The sequence below is a fragment of the Hippocampus bargibanti genome, linkage group LG07 (genome assembly GCF_051943395.1).
Source record: "Hippocampus bargibanti isolate YZ-2025 linkage group LG07, ASM5194339v1, whole genome shotgun sequence".
NCBI classification, from domain to species: domain Eukaryota; kingdom Metazoa; phylum Chordata; class Actinopteri; order Syngnathiformes; family Syngnathidae; genus Hippocampus; species Hippocampus bargibanti.
In genome coordinates this window covers 22,687,240-22,713,242 of record NC_142740.1, presented here as the reverse complement: position 1 = coordinate 22,713,242, position 26,003 = coordinate 22,687,240, and the positions used below count along the sequence as shown (strand labels likewise).

Here is a 26,003-nt window from a genome sequence, read left to right as displayed (position 1 = left end):
TGACACACTGTGCACTTATCAAAATAAAGGATATGCAGGACATAACAATTTGTGTTGGTTGTGACCGGTTTTCATGAAGTTAATGGATTTTATTCAAGAAAGAAAGGAAGAGCCTTTGTCTCACTAAATTTAACAGACACTATTGTGATTGCAGGTGTTGTCGTTGTTTTGTTTTCAATCCAAATGAGGATGTGCTAAATATGTAATCAATACTATTTGACAAGGGTAGATGACCCCTACCGTAGATGTTGCTGTCAAATCTAGGTCTCATGTTAAAATGGGCCGTGAAGGTTCATACCAACCTCAATGTATTGACCAAAAACTAATAAAAAATACACAAATTACTGTGCAGTTCATGGAGAAAAACAAAACGCTTTTCCCCTTCCCACTTTAAGTATGATATGCTTTTGAAATAGTTACAATAATCCCCTGAAACATTTCATCACCACTCATTTCCACATGATTAGGATGGCAGCCATCGCAAGAAGAACAGCTAAAATGCGCATCCCCCAAAATATTTTAACTTTCTTTCAATTGAATGCTCTCACTCGTCCAACGCAGAAACCATCCCTCCCCTCCCGGGATGAAAATGATGAAAAGAACAGGCGCACTCCCATTGTGGTGCACAGCCAAGTGAGGAGGCGCCTGGGCTGGCGTCCTGGGCCAATGGAACGCGGTGCAGCTTGGTCACAGTGTGCGCGCCTGGCCAATGGCGCACGCCTCCCTGCTCACATGACGCCTTTCTATATGTTGGCTCTTCTCTTTGCGTTCAATAGCGACCTGCCCAGGCATCAATCCAGACTTAACACCATCCAAATCGGGCGTCCAGCATCTACGGTATGTGCAATGACAATTTGTGCTTTGAAAAAAAATAGAAAAGGAAAAAAAACATCACATGAAGATGTGCACATGCTGACCGAGGAAGGAGCCACTTTTTCCGCAAGCAAACGACCGGAGACGCACGGCGGCGAGACATAAACGCCCATAAGTTGCTGAAATGAATCGTAAGTACAAAATATTCATATATTTTGATTCGTATTTGCTGCTATCTCTAAATTAATTTCACGAATAACAATTTTCGCTGTCAGCTTTTTAGAAACACCCGCAAGCTTTGTTGTTTTAAATGTGCCACTTTTATGCGCGAACGTGTGAGCGCCAAGACACATACTGAAATACTGTCCGAAATTTAAAACGTTGCACGTTTTCTTGTCATGTCACCTCTCCTTGGGCATCCACATGATTTCTTTTCTTTGTGATACATGCGAGAAGCAGGGGGGGCAGCTGTCTGCACAGCGCCATAGCATGAAATATAGATAAAAAACACGCGGTAAACCCGATGACCCGAGCATTGCTGTCTGGCTGGCTGCTTGTGCACCCGCAAGGCTCTATGTGGACAATTAGGGAGGGGGGCTGGGGTGTTCGGCGAGGGGCGAAAAAAAAGAGTTCTTAAAAGACTCGATGAACGGGGCAGCACTTCACTTCACCCCCACGGGTGCACGGTCCATAACCTCGTTTGTCAGACCCGAAGGTCGACTACTTCTGTGAATAATTCGATCAATAAATACATTCAAACATCTACTTTTCTGTTGACGCTTGAAAAATGTGATATACGTTTTCAGTAACAACACCCTTTCCTGACTTTAGTCCATTTTCAGCTACATAACATTGCCCCGCTACATACCACCCCCCATTCTCACCACCACACCCTAAAGAGGTCATGTCACTCCCAGAACCTCTTTATCGATTTAAAATTGGCGGGGTCACGGCTCTGTGCGGTGGGGGAAGTAGAAATGATGTACAATTCAAAGTCTGGCTGAAGAAATGGGTTCCTTGTGATTGTGCATTCTGTTCTGCACAATAACAGGGAATGGCATGCAGGACCAGCGCCATTTGATGTTTGGAACAGCTTCATATGGCTTTAATTAGGACCTATAAAATGTGTCTGCTCTATTCTCTATGGCGGCACTGAGGAGCTACAAAGAGGGGGAGTTGATATATTCATAAAAAAAGCAACACAGAAATTCACTTAGCTTAAGAGCTTATCAAATTTTTATGAACCCACTTTTTTTCCTAGACTGCACCCCTCTCAGTCCCTCCTTTCCTTAATGCTCGTGGTATGTAGGCAACAACTCATATTCCTGCTTTGTTGGCATGCACCTCCCACCCTCTATGGCCACCGCCACCATTAACCTGACTACTACCTCCAGTCGCTCTAACCGCCGGACCCCTGGAGGCAAGACATAATGATCAAGAGATGTTCCAGTATGCCTGAAACAGAGCGATTCTTTTTTTTCCCTTATCCTATTATTTTTTATGTCCTCTTACCGGTCCAGCTACCCCCTTCCACCTCCACTCCCTCCCAGTTGTTCTTGTCTATTCTTCTGGCATGCAATGATTATAGGAGTTACTGCTCATGTGGCAGAAGTGTGTCGTTTCAACACTTACTGTCGCTGTTGTGTAGAGCATTCAATGGGAATAGTGACTGAGCCCGACCGCGATGAGTATACATTTCTGTAAATAATTGACGATGATGATGATAATGATGATTAATGACTGTAGCATTGGGTTGTGGCGAAAAAAAACAAACATTTGACAGCAACGTGGCAGGGTTACATCAACGTCTGTGCCGGTGGGACATGCAGCAGCATCGCGGGCCGAGGTGATGTAGAATTAACACGCTTCTGTGTTATTTAAGGAAATTAAAGATCTTTGTTTTGTCCTCATGCGACCATCGTGTGGTCAGGAAAATCAGCCACAGAAAACTTGGGTGACACCATCTTTTCTCTTCTCTCCCTCTTGGAAATGAAGCAAGTGAGCGTGTGCAATTTCCACCTTCTACCGTCCACCAAGTTTGGTTGAGCGGACAACTAGTTAGATCAAATTTTTTTGGGGCATGACGGAAACAAATTCGATTAAACTACTATTAGAATGACTAACAAATAAGAAGAATAAGACTAATTTTCAGATTTTATTTTATTGATTCTTTTGCCACTTCACATTATACTAATGAACCATAATTTCCCAGTAAAAGACATCTGCTGTGAATAGGTGAATTGAGGACGCCAAACCGTGTATATGCGGGGGCGAGGGGGGGGTCCGCTGTACATATCGTAAAGGTTTGATTGGAGGATGGGTGACACACACACAGCTACGACAGACATTCACAAAGAAACATCAAAGACTTGTATGCGGGAGTGTGTGCGCATCTCTGTGCCTGAATGTTAGTTTTATCACACATGCCTCTTCATTGAATCTGCAGTTTCTTTTTTCACCAGGTAAAAAAAAAAATGTATAAGGGCAGGATTGCATTGTCGTTTGTTTATACATTCTGCATGTGTGTGAAGTAGAATGTCCAAAATTAACTTTACAGTTGAATTAGAGATGAAGATTAGATGCCAAAATGTCATTTTCTTTTTTTTGTTTTCTATTTTTATTTTATTTGTATTTTTTTTAATCCTCAACTGCTAATACGCATCTCCACTTTACTCAGAAGCTGGGGGCTTTTATCTGGAGCTTGAGCAGCTGTTAACAATATCGAGCAGAAAAAAAACACTAATTAGAGGCCGTACATATAAAAATGGAATAGCACGCATTAGTTTTGACTTATTCTTCAAGAGCATCTTTCTTGAGAGAAGGGCAGACGTCTTGAAGTGTTGGTTGGGGATTACATCATCCAAATGTTGCAAGATTTGTGCGATGAAACAGAGTATTTCATGTAAAACTGCAGTTGTAGATTGATTGTGTGTGTGTCTATGTGTGTGCATGTGTGTACACCAGTGACGTGCAGTCAGTGGAGGCAGGTGAGGCAGTGCCTCACCTGTCATCATGGAAAGCTGTCATGGAAATATCAAATGAAAAAACAAATTAAACAGTTAGATGTATTTAGTGATTTGTACTTTAAAGTTCTTGTCCGTTTTCAAAATCGCGGAATTTACCGTTCAAATACTAAGTAGAGACGAGCGGTGACGTCATTGATGACGTCAGTGCCTCACCAGCCATGAACCTCACCGCACGTCACTGGTGTACACGTATATACACCGGCATTTATGTATGTCAGTGAGATCCATAAACCGAGACAAACAAGGTGCATGTTATTTTGTCTCGGTGGCAGTTGCCCCCCCCCCCCCCTCAAAAATAATACATTGACACCATTGAGCCAAACATTGACAGTTTTGGTAAACATGTTTGTTTGGGGATTATTTTTAGCTTCAATTTTAGAACGAAGCATAATCTTGTTACATGTGACAAGTGTAAAAAAAATGTGCACAGTGTACAGGGGTCCAGTCGCAATCCTGGCACTTGTTTGTGTATTTGCTGAGAGCTGACATGTGTCATGGCTTCAAGGAGATTGAGGATATCTCTTCCTCCGCCACCACCCTTTGAAGGGGGAAGTAATAAAAAGTTCAATGGGTGCAACAAGCTGTTCTTCCCTCCTACACGTTGAGGCTTTCTACCTGGAGATGAATAGGAGGCCCCCCCATAACCAAGAGGGAAAAGAGAATGTTTTATTGAAGGCGAAGGATGTGGGGGATGCTCTTACAACGTATAGACACATGGTGTGGAACAGTCACATACCAGGTCTGCTACATGAACAAAAAAAGGTCCCCCCCTCATTACGAAAAATGTAACAGAATGGCAAAGGACCACGCAAATTATGCAAACACCCAATTTATGTATGTCAAATATAAACAGTCCGGTTAAATCCTCCTTGCAATAAAATGGTGCCTTCCTAGTGTGATGGTGCAACCTCCATGACTTTGGACAATCACAAAGACGCAGATTAGGATTTTCAATAACCAGATTTATGCGTGAAGGGGTGAAGTCATGGTCAGTGCAGAGTCATTCAATTACCACCGTGCGCTTTCCTGGGAAAAGTCCCCAGCCGTAAAGAGGTTAATTGTTTTTGAATCTCCATCCGTGGTGAGAAAATGGGCGATTGGAACGGGATTGAGAGTGGGGGTGGATAATTGGGCCGCCTATGGATTACCGCAAGTCTTCCAAAAGAAAAAGAGTTGGAGGCGAAAATGCACGAAAGTGGTGTGAAAGGCCCGCGTTGTGTGAAGGTGCCCCAGGAGTTGCCTGGTACTTGCAAGGAGAGGGAGAACTTCATTCCTGTTTTGCCCACAGGATGACCTTTGACCCTCACATACTCCACCATGCTCCAGGTGCAAACCCTCACTCCCTTCAATTCCCACACAGATGACCATTACAAGTTTGTTTTTCACACTGTTAGTACCAGATGCTAAAAAAATGCATACATTTCCGCATTTTCTCAAATGTTTTTCTGTTCTGGAAAATTGATTCTACACCTTTCAAAAAGTGGGTAAAAAAATGATGACCTGAAATGGTGCAATAATCGCGGGAGTGCTCATCAGCAGCATGTCATGAAGAATTACTGCAGTTTTTAATAACGGCAGCACAAACACCTGAGGCCATTATTGAAATGCGCTGTTAACAATAGTCAATATTTTTGACTGGCACACCTTTTATACACGTACATTCAAACATGTTGTCTTTAAATGTACTTTGAAATACATTTGACCGTACTAGTAGTCTAAATGCAGAAAATGTTGCTTTTTTTCTATAATGCCGTAAGATATTGACTTTGAAGTGTGCAATGAAAAAAAGTATTTTGCTTACATTTTTATGATGTCCCTTTTCCTTTTTTCCCCATCATATCATTGGGTATTGATTCACACATGCAATTCCCAACTTCTGTACTGATATACTGTGCCTGAGTACCGTTTTCACAACTATTTTATTCAATTTTAGAGCTAAATTATGTTTGGTCATATATATATTACCATAACATCTATAACATCAACAAATAAATTAATGACAAACACATAACAATCACTATTTTACATCACAGAAATGAAGTCCCTAAATTCAAAAATCTTCAGCCTAATTCACAGCTGTTATTGGACACACAATTGATCATAATCAACATAAAAACAATGATTGATGCATGCTTATATGTCGGTATATCTTATCCTCGACGCACGCTTTAACTGTAAGTGCGTAATGACGACTTCCTACAATGAATAAAAAAAGAGTGAAAACATGCCATACAGTTGAAAACAAAAAACGGAGCCTTAATGGGCTGGTTATTGATCCTCAAGGCAGCTTGACTTGACAACCACCACTTCAGCACACTGGTTTGCAAATGTACAAAAAGCCGAACAGCAAAAGTGAACAGCATCTTTTTAGAAGAATATCTAAGGGGGTTGAATGGGTAAAGAGGGATCATAATAATCCAAAGTGGATGCATAGGAAGAAATAGATGAAGCTATTACTCAAAATCTTCTTTTAGCCTCTCTCCTGATATGATTTGCCAATTTTCTTCACTTGAATGATTTAAAATTCAATCCTCTTACTTTTGACAAAGCGTCAGAGATAGTGAAAGCGTTCATCTCAGATTAGCTCTTTGTACTGTAATCAGAGGTGAAAGGCTAGCGGCAGGAGGCCTGTGGGAGGACAATACATCTGCCAGGTTGAAAAGGTAAAATGTTTGCATTTTTATGATAGCAGTGAATTTGGTGGACGCTCACTGATGAACGCTCTCCTGTACTTCCAACTTTTCTTGAGCTGACATAGGCACTCTCTGAGCTGTTTCTCACAGAACTAAGCTCGTACAATATTTCTGCGGCAAGGAAGATGAAAAGACATCATCACTTCACCTCATGTCAGCCAATCCCTCCTAAGGAGTTTACTCGCGATCTTGTCTCTTCACCCGCCATAAGTATCTGTTTCTAAAAATACTGACTCCTACTTGTCAAATTTGCCTTCGTGCTGATTGTAAATTGGTGTTTTTATCCCAATACAAATTCATACCTCAGGAGGCAAAAGTGATCTGTAGTTGTCATCTGAATTTCTAGGTTCTCATTCATTTTTGTAGTCATAGCAGCAAAGGAAAGCGGATAAACCTGTCTTCTGTTGTCCCACCGTGTGACATCTGTGTGCCAAAGTAGAAACTAGCATGTTACAGTTTACCTATAATACCGTACCTAAAATTGCAGGGCTTCACATTGAGAAGTCAGGTTATTTAGCATAAAGAGATAATTACCTTTTTTTGTAGATATCTTTCGTTAGCCTGATTTTCCTTTTTTGTTTTTTCCACTTTCTGAGCCTGCTATGCTTGAAAACCTCCCATGAATGAATCCGTACATATTTTGTGTTTTATCGTCGATGAGGGACTATCGTACGTAATGAAGTTCTCGTTCTCAGCGTGAGACGGAACGACTCATGATTACCACTGCTACTCTCATTGCCTCTCATCATCTCCTATCTAATTGAAGACAAAATAACGAGACAATGGAGTCTCGCTCATCATTCTGCATTAGTGGCACGCTCCATGGAACGTGCCCATTTGTTAATATGACAAGGGAGTCGTTGACGTATGGGTACTTGAATTCAGTCAAGTTTGTTTAATTTGGCCCTAAGAAGGCAGACAATTATGCTGCATTTCCCAAGAGACTGCTCATTTATGGTCAGACTATCCAATTCATGATGGCCCACCCTTGTAAACACTGGGTGTCTCTAGGTCATATGTTAGGTGGGGTACAGCCGGGGTGAAAGGGGAGGGGGGTCTTGCCGAGGCGGGAAAGGATTTAGTGGCGGTCTGCCTCTGGTTATCTCATATGATTGGGGGGGGGGGGGGGGTGGGAGGGTCCCTCAGTGCCTGGCCTCCTTCACCTCCCTAATATGCCCTGAATAGGCCCCCCTCCACTGTGCGTTTGTTGTGAGCTTTGATGAAGGGTGGGTGCGTTCGGGGGGATTATGTCTGGGCATGGTTTAGGAGTGTTTGTCATCTGCCCCCTCGAGGCCCGCATTGGTTCCTTTGTTTGGGTGTCAGGCATAGGTACAATGTCACAGTACACAATGTGCTTCAACAATAAGGGCATCTCGGGTGAGGAACGAACACAGGATTTCATGTCTGGGTTGGTAACGGTTCGGGAACTGTAAGTGGCAATGCACATCTACAATAGGCTGGGTTAGGGCTATAACTTCCATCTTCATAACTCTTATAATTCTCTGGAATTGATCTCCGTGATAACATGACCATTGTATCTGTATGGTTCCTCTTAATGGCTGACACGTCAGGGATCGAGGGACACGATTAGATTCATTTGTTTTTTAATTTGAAAGATAGTACAGTTTGGATATGCATCCTGGCAGCATAAACCGGTTCAAAAACTCGTCATTTTTTTTAATATGGTCAGAACAGATTAATGTGGTTTCCAAATGTACATAAAACTGTATTGTCTATGCAACTGCAGCGTAAAACAACAGATTGGCCCAACTTGTTGGATATCAGCAGAGGTGGCAATTCCACGAAGTAAAGACCCTGCCACAGTTTGGCTTTCGACACATTTCAACTTGAAAAAGCCCAGATCATTACATATCATCAACATATGATTGTGAATCATGTCCGTCATTTATTAGTTACTCATCATCCATTAGAGTATCTAGCATCTAATCATGAAAACAATTGCTGATGGTGACAAGAGGAATAATACCAAGGTTACCCTCATTTATGTCAATGAGGTGCCAGGCCAGCTAAAAAGAAGTTACTTTTAATTTAATTTAAGTTGCTCTTGCCCCCATTTCCTCCAGTATTCCATTTTCAAGGGAGCGGCAAGGGGGACAGTATGAATGATATATGTTTTCCAATATATTTTTTTTCATATTTGTTTAGTAAATTTCTATATTTATTTTTTGGACAGCGTCAACACTCCTTTTGTGGAAAATGCTTATTGACGGTGTGTCAGTTCTTATTCGATAATTTTGGGAGCTTTCACTTTTTTCCCGCTATAAGTGACTGTGCATCAATTATTCACAGTTTTTTGCTATTTGTTGTTTTTAATTAAAAATGAGTTCAATAAATGGAACAGACTTCTAAATGATCGAATAATCAATTAGGTCATTTAATAGTTTGCCGAATGGTGTAACTCGTAAACATAGTAGTCATCACTCAACTTGATATACTATATATGTAATTTCATACTATAGTGCTGTATAACATGCAAGGTTTAATTGTTTTGGAAGTCCAGGAATGGCCCAAGTTCAATGTGATCCGTGACAAAGAAAACTCAAATGAAACCACACAATCACATCCCACATGGGTCAGGATTGCCTCCATAAAGTCTTGAAATTGATTTACTGATGTCATGAAGAAAACCTTAAATACAATGGACCATGTGATTAAAACCAAAGGTTACCTTTAAAGTAAGAGCTGGACCAATTCCACCAGAAAATATAATGTAAATGTCAAAGTGATTTAGATGCATGTTAAGTATGATTTTGCATGCTTTCAAGACATAGACAGAATGACATCTACACGTAATTTAACAACAAATTATTTTGTGACCAACTGTAACATTTGTCATTCTGCCTTTCCTCAAGATAAATTTCAGATTTTCTGAGATGCTCGCAGCGTGCTCCCCGCAACGGCTTGCTTGAGTAGATACACCAAGTACATCTGTTTCAATGAAACAAAAGATCAGTTATTTTTATCTTCAGATAGTCTCATGACTGGCTTGTCATTTGTTAAGTTTCCATTTTTACTCTTTTTATCATTAATTTAGAGTCGGTTTGTTTTTGGTTGAGGTTTAAGACTGGAGACTGACACATCAATTGGAACCGGTCATTACTGCTATGTACGCTTGCACAGTTTTTGGACCTGGGTGAAAATCATATCTGATCATAGCATCCCTATCCACCCCCCCCCCCCCCCCCCCCACACACACACACACACACACACATCTTTTGGAGTGATGCCGGTTTCAGTTTGTTTGGGTTCTTCACACACTCACACACACGTAATATATGCAAATCATCTATCAAATTGAGTCTGTTTTTTCGACTCATACAAGAAAGCAAATCCAGTGTGAATGATCTTTGTGTGGGCAGGAAGCCTTGAAGCCTTGCATCATGTCTGCCAGGTTCTCCCAGAGAAGGATTCAGCCTCTTTTACATTCACACTCACACACGCCATCTATTGTTTTGCCTTGCATCCCAGCACAAGTCTGTCTTCATCTGTCCTATTGATTAATGAAGAAGGCGCAGCGGGGGAGTCTGAGGGAGGTGCGAGTCTAGATCAAGGCTGAGCTACATCACTGGGTGTTACACACACACACGCACACACACGCACACACACGCACGCACACACACAAACACATGCACAACACACACACACACAGGCATGTTTGTTCACAGAACGTTGTCTCTTGTGTTTCACCGGCATCTGTACTGAAGGTATTAATGACATATATGTAAAGATTTTGAGATTGATGATGTGCATGCACACAGAATGCTGCCACACATTTTAAAAACTAAAATGAACATCAAAATATTTTGAGCGTTGAAACCATATGAGCTGAAAATAAAATGTTTAACGTTGACAAAAATAATGTATATTTAGGTCCAGCTGTCAGACTCAAATCTTTCCCCTTAAATGATGCTTGCCCTAAAAGAAACTGTGCCAAATCGAAATGGCTAAAATTGCCTGCTCGGATATTATTTATTTTATTTTAGATATATTTTATATGTATATGTTCAGCGCCGTCTTGAAGTCAAAATAACAAAAAAAAAATAAATAACAAATAATATGACAGCATAGAGACAATATGACAAAACAAAGACACAGAGACATTCATTCTTCAGGACTTGCTGTACCCTCTTTGTGATGACATGAAGCAGTTCTAGATGAAAGAGGAGAGGATCAAAGCGTCTTTCCACCACTGGATCAGGGACATCATGGGACCATTTTATGGTCTACTTGTATACTTCTATCACCTATTTTGGTGCTGTGTGTATGTAAAATTAAGTTTTTCCCTTTCATGGCACAAAAAAGGTGTGTTCCTACTTTCCACATGATTGCCATAGCAGTTGAAATCACTGGAGTGAAAAAGTTGAAATTTGTTAAGCATGTGACTTGATGCTTCCAAGTTGGTTTTTACTTCATTCAGGAAGGTGGCTTTTAATGTTGTAGGGATGTGTCAGAATTCATGGAAGGCGAGGACAACTGCAAAAACAAAAAGGACAATTTTTGTTAGTTTTTTTGTGTTTGTTATTATCGGAGCATCACTATCCCCACTTGCCATGCCTTCAGTGCATCTCTCACTTCAGAATGCTGCTTGTGTTGGAACATGCCTTTGTCACTGCTGAACAGCATCATCCACAGCATAGTAGAGGGCGTGCAGAAAAGAAATGGAGTAGGGGGTGTTGTTGGTGGACTGGGGGGTTTGGGGGTTTTAAACAAAGGATCACTGTTTCTGCATGGCTGTGGCTTTTTGGGAGGGTCTCCATCCGGCTGGTATAGTGCGGGTTGGGTTGGTGGTGGTGGGGTGGGGGGTGTTGGAGCTGGAAAAAAAGAGTGTGACTGAGAAGGTTTTATCAATAAAATGAATGAGGAGAGGAGCGAGTCTGTCTGTTTTGTTCACAGGAATAAAGAGCACCAACAGTGCAAGTCATTTATTTTTTTTCTTCGTTTTTTTTTTCCCAACACACACTGGCAAAGCTGCAGATCGTGTGTGCTTGAGTGAGTGCGATTGGCTGCGGATGGGAATAATACATTATCTACGGGCCATTATACACAATTTGCTTAACCTTTGTTCATTATGCGCAAAGCTGAATGAAACAAATGAGACAACACGCTTGTGTGCGTGTGTCTGTGTGTATATATATATATATATATATATATATATATATATGTGTGTGTGTGCGCGCACACACGCTCATTGTGGCAGCTGTCACAGCTGTAAGAAAATTCATCAGATACACTGTTGTATACACCCTAAAAAATATACATGCTCATCCCAGTGGCACAATTATTTTTTAACTATAATAGGAAAGAGTGGCAAGTCAATGCAGGTTTACAAACTAACTGGCAACAAGGCAGTCTTAAAAAATAATAATGATATAATCATTGTACGATTTATGTGTCTTGACTGCTAGTTTAACCTCATCCTTGCTACAGAGCAAACTTTATCCCATTCTTCAAATATCTTCTAGGAAGAAAACAAGAACAAGTGCCTTGAAAACGGAGGCGGAGGGAGGGACACCCCACAGCAGAGATGAAAGAAATGTAAGAGGACTCACTTTGCCCGAGGTTTACACATTGTCTCAAGTCGGTGTGCACCTTCTCGTACCCTTTTGCCTCAGTCAACTGTGTCCAAGCACTGAGAACACCCGTTTGCGTTCCATATTTTTTTTGTGTCTTTTCATGTGTGTCTGTCTGGTGTTGAGTCACAACTGCCAGGTGACGACTTGAACTACTTGCCAGATTCATCTATTCCATTTCCTTTCTGTCATCTCCCGCATTTCCTTATTTTCCACAAACATTCTGCTGTCTCAGTCTTGTTTTTTTCCATTCAGCCTTTTTTTGCCTTAACTGCAGCTCCCCAAGTGAGCACTCACCATTTTATTAATGATCTCTCTCTCTCTCTCTCTCTCTCTCTCTCACCCCAGCTCGGATGACGAACTCACTGACCAAGCGTTTATTGGTTTGTGCACCAAATTATACACTGAACACACTATCATACAGAAATGTATAATATACATTTTTTTTATTTAAATTGTAAGCACATTTTATATAGTAAAATTGTACAATCACATTTTGCCAAGACCTATAAGACCACACACTGCTAAAAATTGGCTTACATGACCAATTGCCACATTCCATAACTTCATTGTGAACTTTAATCTTATTTGAACAAATTTAATGTCTTCATTTGAGTTTGTAATGCTTTTAAAATTAAGGAAACTGTTCAACGGCTATTTTCAAACTTCTTCTGCTCTTTTTGCCAGTTGCACCTCCCTTCTGTTCTTTCTTTCTTGAGCAGTCACAGCTCCATGGTGTCCTCTTTATGGTTGCCCACACACACACACACGCACGCGCGCACACGCACACACGCACACGCACACACACACACACACACACACACACACACACACACACACACACACACACACACACACACACACACACACACACACACACACACGCATACATGCCATCTTTCTTTTTTGAAAATTATTGTTCCTGTCGACTGGATAGCAGAGACTGCCTTTTCAATGGTATGTTGTTTTTTTTCTTCCATCTCCTGTGACCACCAAAGACAGCCTTTTAAAAAAAACAGGAAACAAGAGGTCAGAGACCCAGTGAGTGCTTGCTCACCCCTTTTTACACATCAAAAATGTGGTTTGTGCCACCTCCTTCTGTCATCTGAATCGATGGGTGCACTTCATATGAACATACCAGGGCAAATGTGGTCACATTTGCAATTACAAAAAGCTGATTGGTTCAGGAACTGCTTGTGGCACATTAAAGCTAGGAAGGGAAGAAGAATGAAAAACATAGAGTATGTACTAACCACCCACACTCCACTCATTTCCTCTCAAATGTCTTCTCTCTCTGCTCTTTGAGGGTAGGGGGACAGTTCAACTTTCTTTCAGCCTGGTAGATGAAAACAAGTCAGGTGGCTTTCTTTTTGCAGGCACGGTCAGAGAGCGAACGCCACACTTTGTCAAATGGTGTCATCTTTCAAAAGACGCTTACGAGAAGTGACAGCCAAGTGAGTCACTCAGTCAAGTCCGATTGATTCACCTCAGCACGATGGGACAGAACGAGTCATTGTCCCTTTCACGCTCGCACCGAAAGGATGAGCAAATGATGGGCATCGAATTAAATCAGCACGGTGCTCAAAATGACGCTGAAATGGATACTAAAGAATACACCTGATGGACAAATGTTAAAAGTGGTGTTAAACCTGCCTTCGCACATAGGAAAAACATTTTAAAATGGCAATAGCTTCAAAATTATTCAAAAGATGGTTGGATATTGATATTTGGTTCTTTTTAAAACGTTCAAAGGGAGCACAGCAGTGCAAATGCACCGTGCAAATGCCACCAATTTAAAGATAATGTACATGATAGGAGAACACTTTACAAGCCCGACCCCCCCTAGCCCCCACCACCGCAAATTAGTTCTCAGCCAGTGAAGCATTAACCAAAAGGTGAAAGGTGAGCTCAAAACTCAGCCAGGAAACAACTGCTTGCCTCAAAGCCTTTTGTATAACCCCTGAAACAAAATAAATTAATAATAATAATAATAATAATAATAATAATAATAATATACACAGAGTGTATAACAACACGCTGCAGTGGGATGCCTGTTATTACTTGATGATAGATGAAATTGTCCTTTGCACGCTTCACGTCTGCACATGATTGGACAAACACTATTAATCTGCCAATTAATCTTTACTTTGTGCGATTTCCCTTGTTTCTCACCGCATATATGAATCTAGTAAAACTAGCAGCAATCGGGGCGCAGTTAAATTGTTAGCTTTCAGCTAACTTTTAACTCATCTAATAGCGTATGTTTCTTATCGCTGATATTAATCTATTAAAATTAGAGACACACCATGTCTGAGCATCCCAATCTTGACACACTTTAAGCGAATATTTTGGCCTTTTAGTCCATGAACCGGGTGACTGACTTGAGTTTTTCATGATATTTTGTGCTATGAAGCATTAAAACAGTGGCCATTTTAGTGTTCATTTTTATCAGTGGCTTCAAGAATGAAAAGGCTAAGAGGCAGTGGGCCCCCCCAAGGCTTTCTGTCAAGCCTCCTGAGAGTAGACAAAGGCTAACATTGACTGCTGGGTGTCGATAAGACCTATTAGTTAGTCTGCCGGTGGTGGGATTATGAACGCAGACAAAAACACTTATGCACACAAATACACAGCAATCTTGGGTTCTTATTCTTGTTTTTCTTCATTCACAAGTCTGAATATTTCTACATCAGCCCCAGTTGTGAGAGATCGCCAGATTTGATCTGATTCAAAGAGGCAGATGAGATTACCTCCTTTCCACCTCATGCCACTTTGCATCAGTCTCCGCTCACAGCAACATAATATCAATATTCAAAAAAACAAGTCATGAGAAGTCAAATATATGAAAGGAGAAAAACTCAAGTACTCCTATATAATCATCTATTGGACTATGGCAAAGTGTCATATGTGTCGCGTACCAACTGTAGGCATTGGTCTATTTAAATATTGCAAGTATGTATTAAAAACAAATCGGAAACAGATGATGAACTGTAGCTTCTGCTCTCATTCCCTCTCATTAGTATGGATGGCCCCGAGAGAAAATATGAGTTTACTTACCTTCGCTTGATCGGAGCTCCCGGCCAAACACAGAGCATCAGCGCTGCGTCATTAGCCTCCCTACTTGGTGCAAATAGCTTTCAATAGCATCGTGGCCAAAATAAAATGGGAGCACGATTAAGCCTTTGATCCGTGCCGAATAGCACATTGGAAACATTATGAGTGAAGGAATGGACAGGGGTAATGGACATTTATTGTTGGTGGGCATTTCCATTGTAAGTCAGATGCTGGGAGCCCTTGTTGCTTGACCGATAATCAGTTGCTTGTAGGTATTCTCATTTTTGGATTGTGGATTCCAAATGCTTTTCACTTCAAAAACAGCAAACCTGGGGACAAGTAGGCATAGGATCAAAGCTCTAAGCGAACGCTAACTCCACATCTTCATGTCTTTTATTGCCTCATTTACACTGGGCATGAGCGGCATTATCATAAAAATAAGACCACCAGAGTGATGTTTTAATGTTTATATATAGGATTTCTCAATGATGGCAAAGTGCCACTCAGCATGTGAGTTTTTTATTGCCATCTAGCTTTGAGTAACTTGTGGTATCTTTTGAATGAGGTCTGTGAACAGCATATCCTTTGCCATCAGGAAGTGGCAAAGGCACGACAGTGGCTAGATATGTTAAAGAAAATAAGTTGCCATTTTTAAGGGCTGCTGTTGCTGATGTATTTCATAAAAAAAATACATCCTTTAAATGATATACTGTATATGTGTGTGTGTGTGTGTGTGTGTGTGTGTGTGTGTGTGTATGTGTGTATATGTATATATGTATGTGTGTATATGTATATGTATATATATATATATATATATATATATATATATATATATATATATATATATATATATATATACAGTGAAGTCTCGTTATATCGATATTCAAGGGAGCCGAACTGCATTAAACAAAAGCCGCCAAAAGAGGGCAGCCAAGCGCCATATAAGAAACGGAGCTGGCCATTAGCTCCCTTTTTTTTTGAGTGAGAGATATTCCCCCAATGTTGCCTCAAAATGGCACATATAATTCTTTAATGATTGTAAACATGTATGCTTTAATCTTCAGAACTACAGTGTATTTGAAACATATTCATAACTGGATGTGTAACAAGAAAGCATATTATCCGAATCTGAAGCCATTGTTTGGATTCACAAGCAATGCAAGACGTCTTGGCGTGAAGTCATTTTTATTTGCATTTGAATAAAAAGTGACATCGGCTGCCCTTTAATACACAGTATGGACTGTTAATAATTTTCAAAATCATCGCGCTTCAGCAGACAAAACAAGAAACATTGTTGCAAAAAACGATTGCATTCATATACAGTACAGTGGGCATGTACATAACACAACAGGGAAACTGCAACGCTTACATCTTACTGTATTATGTATACAATTTAAAAAAGTCATCAATCTTCTTCTGCTTCCCATTTTTACCTTTTAACACAAACACTTCAATCTCGTCTGTTACACACGAGCTAGCGTCTGAAAATGAAAATGGCTCTGCTACACGGGTACTGGGCACGTAACCAAGTCACCTGACCAAGTCGACCAATGGCGCGACTGATGGCGTGACACGTAACCAAGACACGTGACCAAGTTGACCAATGGCGCGACCGATGGCGTGTCATGTGACAAAGTCACACGGCCAAGTCGACCAATAGCGCGACCGATGGCGGCTCATGTGACCAAGTCGACCAATGGCGCGACCGATGGCGGCTCACGTAACAAGACACGTGACCAAGTTGACCAATGGCGCGACCGATATATCGATATAAACAACAAAAATGGCCGGTGGGGGATGAAAAGGAGCACCGTAATAACCGGATTATCGTAATAACCGGGTATCGTACTAAACGGTACTAATTATACATAAAAAGACTAGAAATGTACAAGGGAAATGAAAATAGTATCGTAATAAGCGGTACTATAGATATAACCGATATCGATATAACGAGACTTTACTGTATATATATATATATATATATATATATATATATATATATATATATATATATATATATACAGTAAAGTCTCGTTATATCGATATTCAAGGGAGTCCGAAAAAATATCGATATAACCGGGACTATCGATATATCCGACCCTGTTTGCATGTAATTTTCTCCGTGCGTGCATAGAAATAGTATCGATATAACCGGCGAACAATCCTGATCATAAAGGATTCCTCAAAGGGTGCAGTTCCTTCCAACTATCGGCCAATAACCTGTCTCTCCACAACATGGAAGCTCATGTCAGGCATCATTGCGGCTAAGATAAGTGGACACATGGATCAATACATGAGCAAAGCACAGAAAGGCATTAGTAGAGATACTAGAGGTGCCAAACATCAGCTGCTGGTTGACAGAACAGTCGCTCAAGACTGCAGGTCCCGACATACCAACCTGTGCACAGCCTGGATTGATTACAAGAAAGCATATGACTCGATGCCACACACATGGATCACTGAATGCTTGGAGTTGTATAAGGTCAACAGGACCCTGAGAGCCTTCGTTGCAAACTCGATGAGGATGTGGAAAACCACACTTGAAGCAAATGGCAAGCCACTAACGCAAGTGTCCATCAAACGTGGCATATACCAAGGTGATGCACTCTCCCCACTGCTGTTCTGCATAGGACTGAACCCCCTCAGCCAGATAATCGCCAAGACAGGCTATGGATACCGCCTCAGAAATGGAGCTACGATCAGTCACCTCCTCTACATGGATGACATCAAGCTGTATGCTAAGAGCGAAAGGGACATAGACTCCCTGATCCACACAACCAGGATCTACAGCAGTGATATCGAAATGTCATTCGGGCTGGAGAAATGTAGTCGGATGGTGACTAAGAGGGGCAAGGTAGTCCACACTGAAGGGTTCTCACTCACTGAAGGAACAATAGCAGACATTGAAAACAGCTACAAGTACCTCGGTATACCACAGGCCAATGGCAACCTCGAATTAGCAACAAGGAAAGCGGCTACGACCAAATACCCCCAGCGGGTGAGGCAAGTCCTCAGAAGCCAGCTCAATGGCAAGAACAAGACCCGGGCAATAAACAGCTATGCCCTGCCAGTGATCAGATACCCTGCAGGAATAATAAGGTGGCCAAAGGAAGAGATTCAGACCACGGATGTTAAGACCCGAAAACTCCTCACCATGCACGGAGGGTTCCATCCCAAGTCCAGCACCCTGAGACTGTACACAAGCCGTAAGGAAGGAGGCCGGGGACTAGTGAGTGTGAGAGCCACTGTCCAGGATGAAACATCCAAGCTCCATGAATACATCAAAGAGAAGGCTCCAACGGATGATGTACTCAGAGAATGTCTCAGTCAATGGGGAACAGAGGATGAGGTGCTGGAAGAGGGACAATCATGGGAGGAAAAGCCCCTACACGGGATTTACCACCGAACCATAGCAGAAGTGGCTGATCTCAAGAAGTCCTATCAGTGGCTAGAGAGGGCTGGCCTAAAGGACAGCACAGAGGCACTCATCCTGGCTGCCCAAGAGCAGGCCCTGAACACCAGAGCCATAGAGGCAGGGATATACCACACCAGACAAGACCCAAGGTGTAGGTTGTGCAAAGAGGCCCCTGAGACAATCCAACACATAACTGCAGGGTGTAAGATGCTGGCAGGGAAAGCCTACATGGAGCGCCATAACCAGGTGGCTGGCATAGTCTACCGAAACATCTGTGCGGAGTATGGACTGGAAACCCCAAGGTCAAAATGGGAAACACCTCCCAAGGTGGTGGAGAATGACCGAGCAAAGATCCTGTGGGACTTCCAGATACAGACCGACAAGATGGTAATGGCCAACCAACCAGATATCGTGGTCATAGATAAAGGGGAAAGGAAAGCCGTTGTCGTGGATGTAGCGGTCCCGAGTGATGGAAACATCAGAAAGAAGGAACATGAGAAAATCGAGAAATACCAAGGGCTCAGAGAGGAGCTGGAGAGAGCCTGGAAGGTAAAGGTGACAGTCGTGCCTGTGGTGGTCGGAGCACTTGGGGCAGTGACCCCCAAACTCGACGAGTGGTTGCAACAGATCCCGGGAACAACATCGGATATCTCGGTCCAGAAAAGCGCAGTGCTGGGAACAGCACGGATACTGCGCAGAACCCTCAAGCTTCCTGGCCTCTGGTAGAGGACCCGAGCTGAAATGGGGACAGACACCACCCATGGTGGGTGAGACGAGGATTTTTTTTTTTTTATATATATATATATATATACATACATACACATACATACATACATACATACATACATACACACAGTAGTATATATAATACTTGGAGGAAAACACGCCTTGGTCCGCCCAACCAAAGTCAATACCAACTAAAAACACTAACAGCCCATTATGCAGACTTTTATTTGGTTTTGACTTAGTTCTGACAAGGAGAAGCAACTCATTTGGTATTTCAATACATGTGTCAGAGTTATATTGCAGATGTTAAATTATATTTCAAGCCCAGAAAGTGGTTACTTGCTAGAGAAGGCATCGATCCTTCAAGCTTTCAACAAGAGTTCTCAGTGATCTGGTGAGAGTTAGACTCTTAACTCTTATTATGTTTGTGATCCTTAGCTCATTCTCGCCCTTGATCTCTTGTAAGCCATGTGATTACAAATGTTTATTGAAGACTTCTAGCAGGGATATTGCCTGCCAGACCCTGCTGTCATAGGAGAAAAATATTGCTATGAGACAGTCTGAAATAATCTTTCAGCATCAAGTGAATTTTATTGTGCGACTAGAGCGCTGGCAAACAAACCAAAACCAAGTGACCACCAAAGGATGGTCAAGACAGAAAACGTATTATTTAAACAAGACTACTTATACTGAGTTGAAAAAGATAGCAAGCAGTATAGACCAACGCAGGAGATTGGAGCAGTTTGTCCTGATTATGGACAGTTTTCTTTTTTTTAATGTCTTCACACCACACGTGTTAAAAAAACAAAACAAAAAATTCAAATGTGTTTATTTATAACATGGCACATTTAGCTGGCAGCACATTTGGTTAGAACCACACCAGAAAATACAGCTTGTCCCATTTCATTACGTGTATGCATGTAGTGAGCATAACATCTCTGCAGCATAGGTATTCTGGATTCCAAGTAAATGGCAATTGCAGGACACTAAACATATCCCACCCAGTAGTCAAATGATTTCTTCGAAAATTGTTGTTCAACAAAACAATCAGGATGCAACATAAAGGTCAGTCTCAACAAAGCTTCTTATTTGGCAGTCACAATTTCAACTACTGTTACAAATGCCCACATTTGAATGTGATCCAAATGCAAACTGCGGACTGCACACGAAAATCGGCGGGCGGTTTTGTATCAAAAATATGAGGTATTACAAAAGTATTAATGCCACAAAAAAAAGCTGCAAAATCATCTCGGTGGAAGGATACCTCATTTTAAGTCGGCATGGTCATCTTTGGGCAGTTTATAATGATGGTAGGCCACGTTAATGTGCAATTGATATTTTATTTATATAGCTAATACCTACCCGTGTTGCTTTCTTCACCCTCTGTTTGCTTGCCTTTAAATTGACTTTAGTCCAATAATCGGCATGAATTATTCGCTGTCCAGCTACCAAGAAACATATCAGTGGATGCAATGCTAATATGCAGACTAAATCAAAGGTTGTGGCATTTGTGTAGTGTATGTAATCCATCGGTCACGGAGACCGTCTTTGCTGAGATGTCAAGCACATGTCTGCTCAAGTACCCAATAAGTATTTAGCCATACTTTTTTTCAGCTCATCTACCAGTCATCACTGAAGAGTATCGGCCTGAAACTGTAGTCGGGGAAGCCTGACAGCAACGGGATGAAAATCCTTCCTAACTGCAACTTTAAGAACGAAAAATGAGATCAGTCAAGATGCGATTCCCCCCGTGGCATTCTTCCTGTGCTGAGCGGTCTCACTTTATTTTAACATCAAAGCTAAATTTGAACAATTGAGGCAATTTTTCATCCAGTCAAGGTCAGCCATTGTTCCTTCTCCATGATCCGGGGGGAGGAACTCCGAAGAAATATATTTTACTGACAAGTTTCTTTGTAGCGGGCCACCTTTCAGCCACTTTTAGGGGAGATTTCTGCTTTCTTTGGCAACTGCGTTTACAGATTGTCACCATAATTTCTTTGAATTATCAAGTTAATATATGACAATGGCGTTTTTGTGTGCAATGTGAGTTTGAACAGAGCTTTGTTTAGACTGCTTTAAATAACAAAAGGCTTAGTGCCTGTAAAGAAAAACAGAGAAGCCAATAAAAGAAGAAAAAACAGATCCTTGAAATCAGCCGTCGCATCTGCATGCAAATTTGTACTTTAAGATTGGGGGGCTGGGGGTTCTGTTGTGCATGCAAACTAAAAATGCTGAAATGTAACACGGTACACTTTGGGATATTTTTAGAAAGAATCCCTTGCACTTACCACATGAAAACATGACCTCTGTCAAATGTTTTCCAAGTCGCATATGGCAAAGCATAGGGTGGGAACATCTCTCGAAAGAACCTCTCCCAAGTATTGTGTTCAAAGTGGCTCAAAATACATTTGAAAATATGATATTCACCCGGAATTTCAATTGGCTTTGCGGCCACAAAGGAGCCCAGAAAGTACTGAGAATGGGAGACAAGTTTGGATCTTTCTCGGCAGACACGCCTTTCATTATGGATGGGTTGTTTCAAAAGCTCTCCTTTTTGTCTCTCATGCTCCGTCAGTATTTTATTTGTGAACATTTCAACGCAACTCATGAATATTATTACACTTTTAGTAGGTACTCCGTGACCGACTGTGTATGAGCTGCAGAAAAAAGCAGGCGAAAATGTAATTTGACATACGCTAGCCAACATGCCGAGCTCATTGAAATTTAACTGATGTACTACTTTAGGAGGTTAAAAGAGAGGGAGGGAGGAGGAGTGAGAGAGAGAGACAAAGAGAGAAAGAAAGAGAGAGAGAGAGAGAGAGAGAGAGAGAGAGAGAGAGAGAGAGAGAGAATATCGTGCAAATGTACTCAAGAGTGGGCTTTTCATCTTTGTTTCTCAAGACCACCTACAGTGTTTATAGGTTGTGAGTGGGCTTGTTGTACACATAAAAATGTGTGACGAAAGGCACTTTTTAAAGAGTTATTCCATTTAATTATGCCACTCATTATTCACAATCTCAAAACACATTTTCCCGATCCATTTTGAAAGGAAAATCCTAAATTTGTGATCAGTGTACTGCATCGAGGCTTCAATTACATTTTATTCACGTGTAATGTCAACAATCACCGAAAATGATCCTTCTTTTTTGTGTTGTTCTTCTTCTGCCCAGGTCCAGACATGATGAAGGTGTACACACACATGCGAGGGCTCCTCGGGTCTGTCTGCGATTTTACACCAGCACACCGCCAGCACTACAACCGCGTTTGTTGCCGCATGCCACACACACCCTGCCTTTTAAGGTATGAGACCATCGGATAAAAAGATGACGGCAACCCTGTGCCTGTGATATAACTTGCACATTTTCTCATGTTGTTATTCTCACAAAATACATAAAGAAACAAATGGTCTTCTTTTGCTCACATTTCTGTCTAATAATTAAACAACTGCAAAATTCTGTCATTTAATGAAACTGAACGATCATGGTGGAGATGAATGCTGAGCCCGTATGTCTATTTTCAATGAAATATGGCCCCTTAAGTAAATATGCGTGCAAAAGCTCCTTAAGTGTGCCTAATTCAGCCCGTCTATTTTCAGCAATCTCCTCAAGTTTAACAGCTGCACCACACATCCCACAAAACCCCTCAGTCTCCCCAACCCAAGCAGTGCTCCTCCCAAACCTCAGCATCCTGCAGTCTCCCTCCAGTTGGTGTTTTTGTGTATTTTTTTATCCTGTCATAAAACGTACATCTGCTGAATTAAAAAAAAATTAAGGCAGCATTTTCTGTCGTGATAATACTCAGTTTCACCATTTGGGTATTGGCTGAATGTCGCTTCTCGGTTGGAATGAAGCACAATTCAAGAGTGTGATTTCTGACTATTAAAGCACTTGAACATCACAGAGAAAAAAGGACTTTGCTCTGTTTTTGGGTGAGTCCATTGATGCATCCATTTAAGCACACAGTGTAAATGACACGGTGTGGATTGTGCGGGAGACTGGAGGGGGCTTCGGCCGGATGACGAGAATGACAAAAAAATGTTATTTGGTACCCTGAGGAGTTTCTCATGCATTTTAGGTGTGTGTTGTATTGCGTGTGTGTGTGACAGAGAAGGGTGGTGATGCAGGGAGGAGTAAAGTAAGAACAAGGTACAGTACTCTTACCCTTCCCACAGCCTCATGTGGCTATTATTCACTTCATCCTCCCTGGTTCACTCCTCTCCCACATTATTCACCGCCAGAACATGTACTTTCTCATATTCTGGCCGTAACAGTGAAAATCTATTTTGATATTTTAGATCTTATATCTTAAAGATAATAACGCTATGTTAAATGATGTGTGTTAAACAAGAATGGAATTTATTGTTTTGGCCTTGCATTAAGGAACAACGAAGAGCAATGAAAAGTGTAAATAATAAACAAAAAACAATCAACATTGTGACTGTTTTTCCCCCCATAAAAATAGAAATATATTTAAAGCTACAAATTAAAGATTAAGGCTGACATGAAATTAAAAGTCACAAAATAATAAATATAATTAAAATAAAATATAATTAAAATCAGTCTGTGATTCAGATATTTCTAGGCCAGCAGAGAATGCTTTGCAGGCCTTGATGGTCTGCCGCCGTCTTACTTACAACCAAAATAAAAATCTGTACGTAGTGTATTTGAATTTCGGCCTGTCGAACAATTAGTGCCCAAACGGCCGTGAACAAGATTCAGACGGGGATGTGTACAGTTTAGGCTTTTGTCCTCCCAGCAGGGATCCATCTGTAATTTCCTGTGTGTGTCTGTTTGGCTATAATTGCAGGGCATCAGAAGGAGACAACATTCCATCTGTGACGAGACAGAGGAAGTCAAGTCTAACACCCACCCACACACACACACACACACGCGCGCACACACACACACACACACACACACACACACACACACACACACACACACACACACACACACACACACACAGACACGCAGCCAGAGGCGCGTGAGCAGGTGAGCATTAAGTGAATCAACTAAACAGATCACGTCGCGGTTTGATATCAACAGACAGACAGAGGCGGCCGGTCTATACCTGCAGGTAGTCAGTAGCACCTTCACCAGGAATGTCCTCCTACTTGTGAGACACACTTCAATATAATTGAGGGACTTCACAACAACACGACGAGATGAAACCGGTCTCCAAATAGACAGTAATCATCATAAATTTGATTCCTATTCAGAAAAGCAAAATTATAAAGCAGAAGCGAAATGATCACCTTGACATACCACACCTTGACATACCTCTGCCTGAATTTAGTGATTTAGATTCAAACATAATTTCCTGAGAACTTAATGCAGATGTTGCACATACTGTGGGGCTGTGAAACCCTTTGAGACATTGTAATTAAGGGCTGCAGAAATAAGGTCGACTTGACACAGAAGTAAAAAGATGAGAAAAAAAGCCCAAAGCATTCCTTGATCAAACGTGTCACCATATTATTTTTGCGTGACCACAAAAAGATTTGAATAAAATGAAAACACTAAATCTGCAGTTTTAATTATTGGGAACCAATCAGAAGCAGCAATTTCAAGTAACACTGTAATTTTGGCTTAAAATAAAACTCCAAACCACTGGTTGTTCACTGGCTGCCATGGCAACACCCTGACCTGCAATTGGTGGTTATTACCAAGGTACAACAAAAGAATAACACCCACAATTTACTGTACCCTTTCCTCCCATACTTGGCTTTAAAGACATTCACGTGTCTCAGATATTGATTACAGGACGTCCTTTGTTACTTGGGAGAAATTTGTATTTCTGGATTGAAAAATATGTTCCAAGTAACCAGCAGCAATTGAGGAAAACTTGATGGTATCAGCTAGTAAGACCATGAACTTATGAACTTACTGTTGTGAAAACATCACAGAGAACCGTCTTGCTGTGTTTTCGGCTCATCTATGAGGAATTTTGACCTGTAGAGATGATCGAATTTCATTGGTCTCCAAGCAAAACTAAGCGCAGAACCAGTTTAGGGGGGGGGACTAAATTAGAAGAGCGATCAATTTCTTTCCTGTGCAGATTTGCATCCTCTCCTCTTTATATTAACTTCATTGGTAAGCACATCCTGATCATTTATAATTTCCTTATGAAACCCACATCCGCCTGTCGACAGATGACTCAGGAGCGAAATGTCAGAGCTGTCCACGCCATTAAGGCCATTGCCTTTGAAGGCCGGACACCCTGAAACCCCACCCTCACTTCCCCCTGTCTCTTCTTATTCCTTTCTCGCTCCCACTCTGACTTTGCCTTCATCCGCCATCATCCATCTCCCACACATCCAAGCTGGTTTGAGGGCTGATGTGTGCGCAGACCTTGTCATTCACATTAGGGCAACGATGTCAGCTCAGGGCCCTTCCCTCTCTGCTTCTGCCCTCACCCACTCTCTCTCTCTCTTTTCCTGGCCCAGATCTTTCTTGCTGTCACCCCCTCCTGCGGCCAGAGGAGACCTTATCAAGCAGCAAAATCCTTCTCATCCACTTCTGCCAATTCCAACACTGTCATTCAAATCCTGTTTTGTGAGGGAGCACAGAAAATGGCTTGCGGTGAAAAGTTAACATTTTTAATTGGGATTTGTGTGTGTGTGTGTGCAAGCTTGTGCGTGTGCATGCGGAGGCAGAAGATGAAAATGCTCAGAAAATCGGAGGCATCC

At 41.5% G+C, this 26,003-nt stretch overlaps 1 long non-coding RNA gene across 1 annotated transcript; it reads left to right on the top strand.

Annotated features, from left to right (window-relative positions):
* The first annotated feature begins 683 nt into the window (after nt 1-683).
* Nucleotides 684-23,454, top strand: LOC148895831 (uncharacterized). Its single transcript, XR_016115510.1, has 4 exons — nt 684-1,004; nt 12,016-12,088; nt 22,486-22,615; nt 22,911-23,454. It is a non-coding gene; the product is annotated as an uncharacterized LOC148895831 (long non-coding RNA).
* Nucleotides 23,455-26,003: the final 2,549 nt, after the last annotated feature.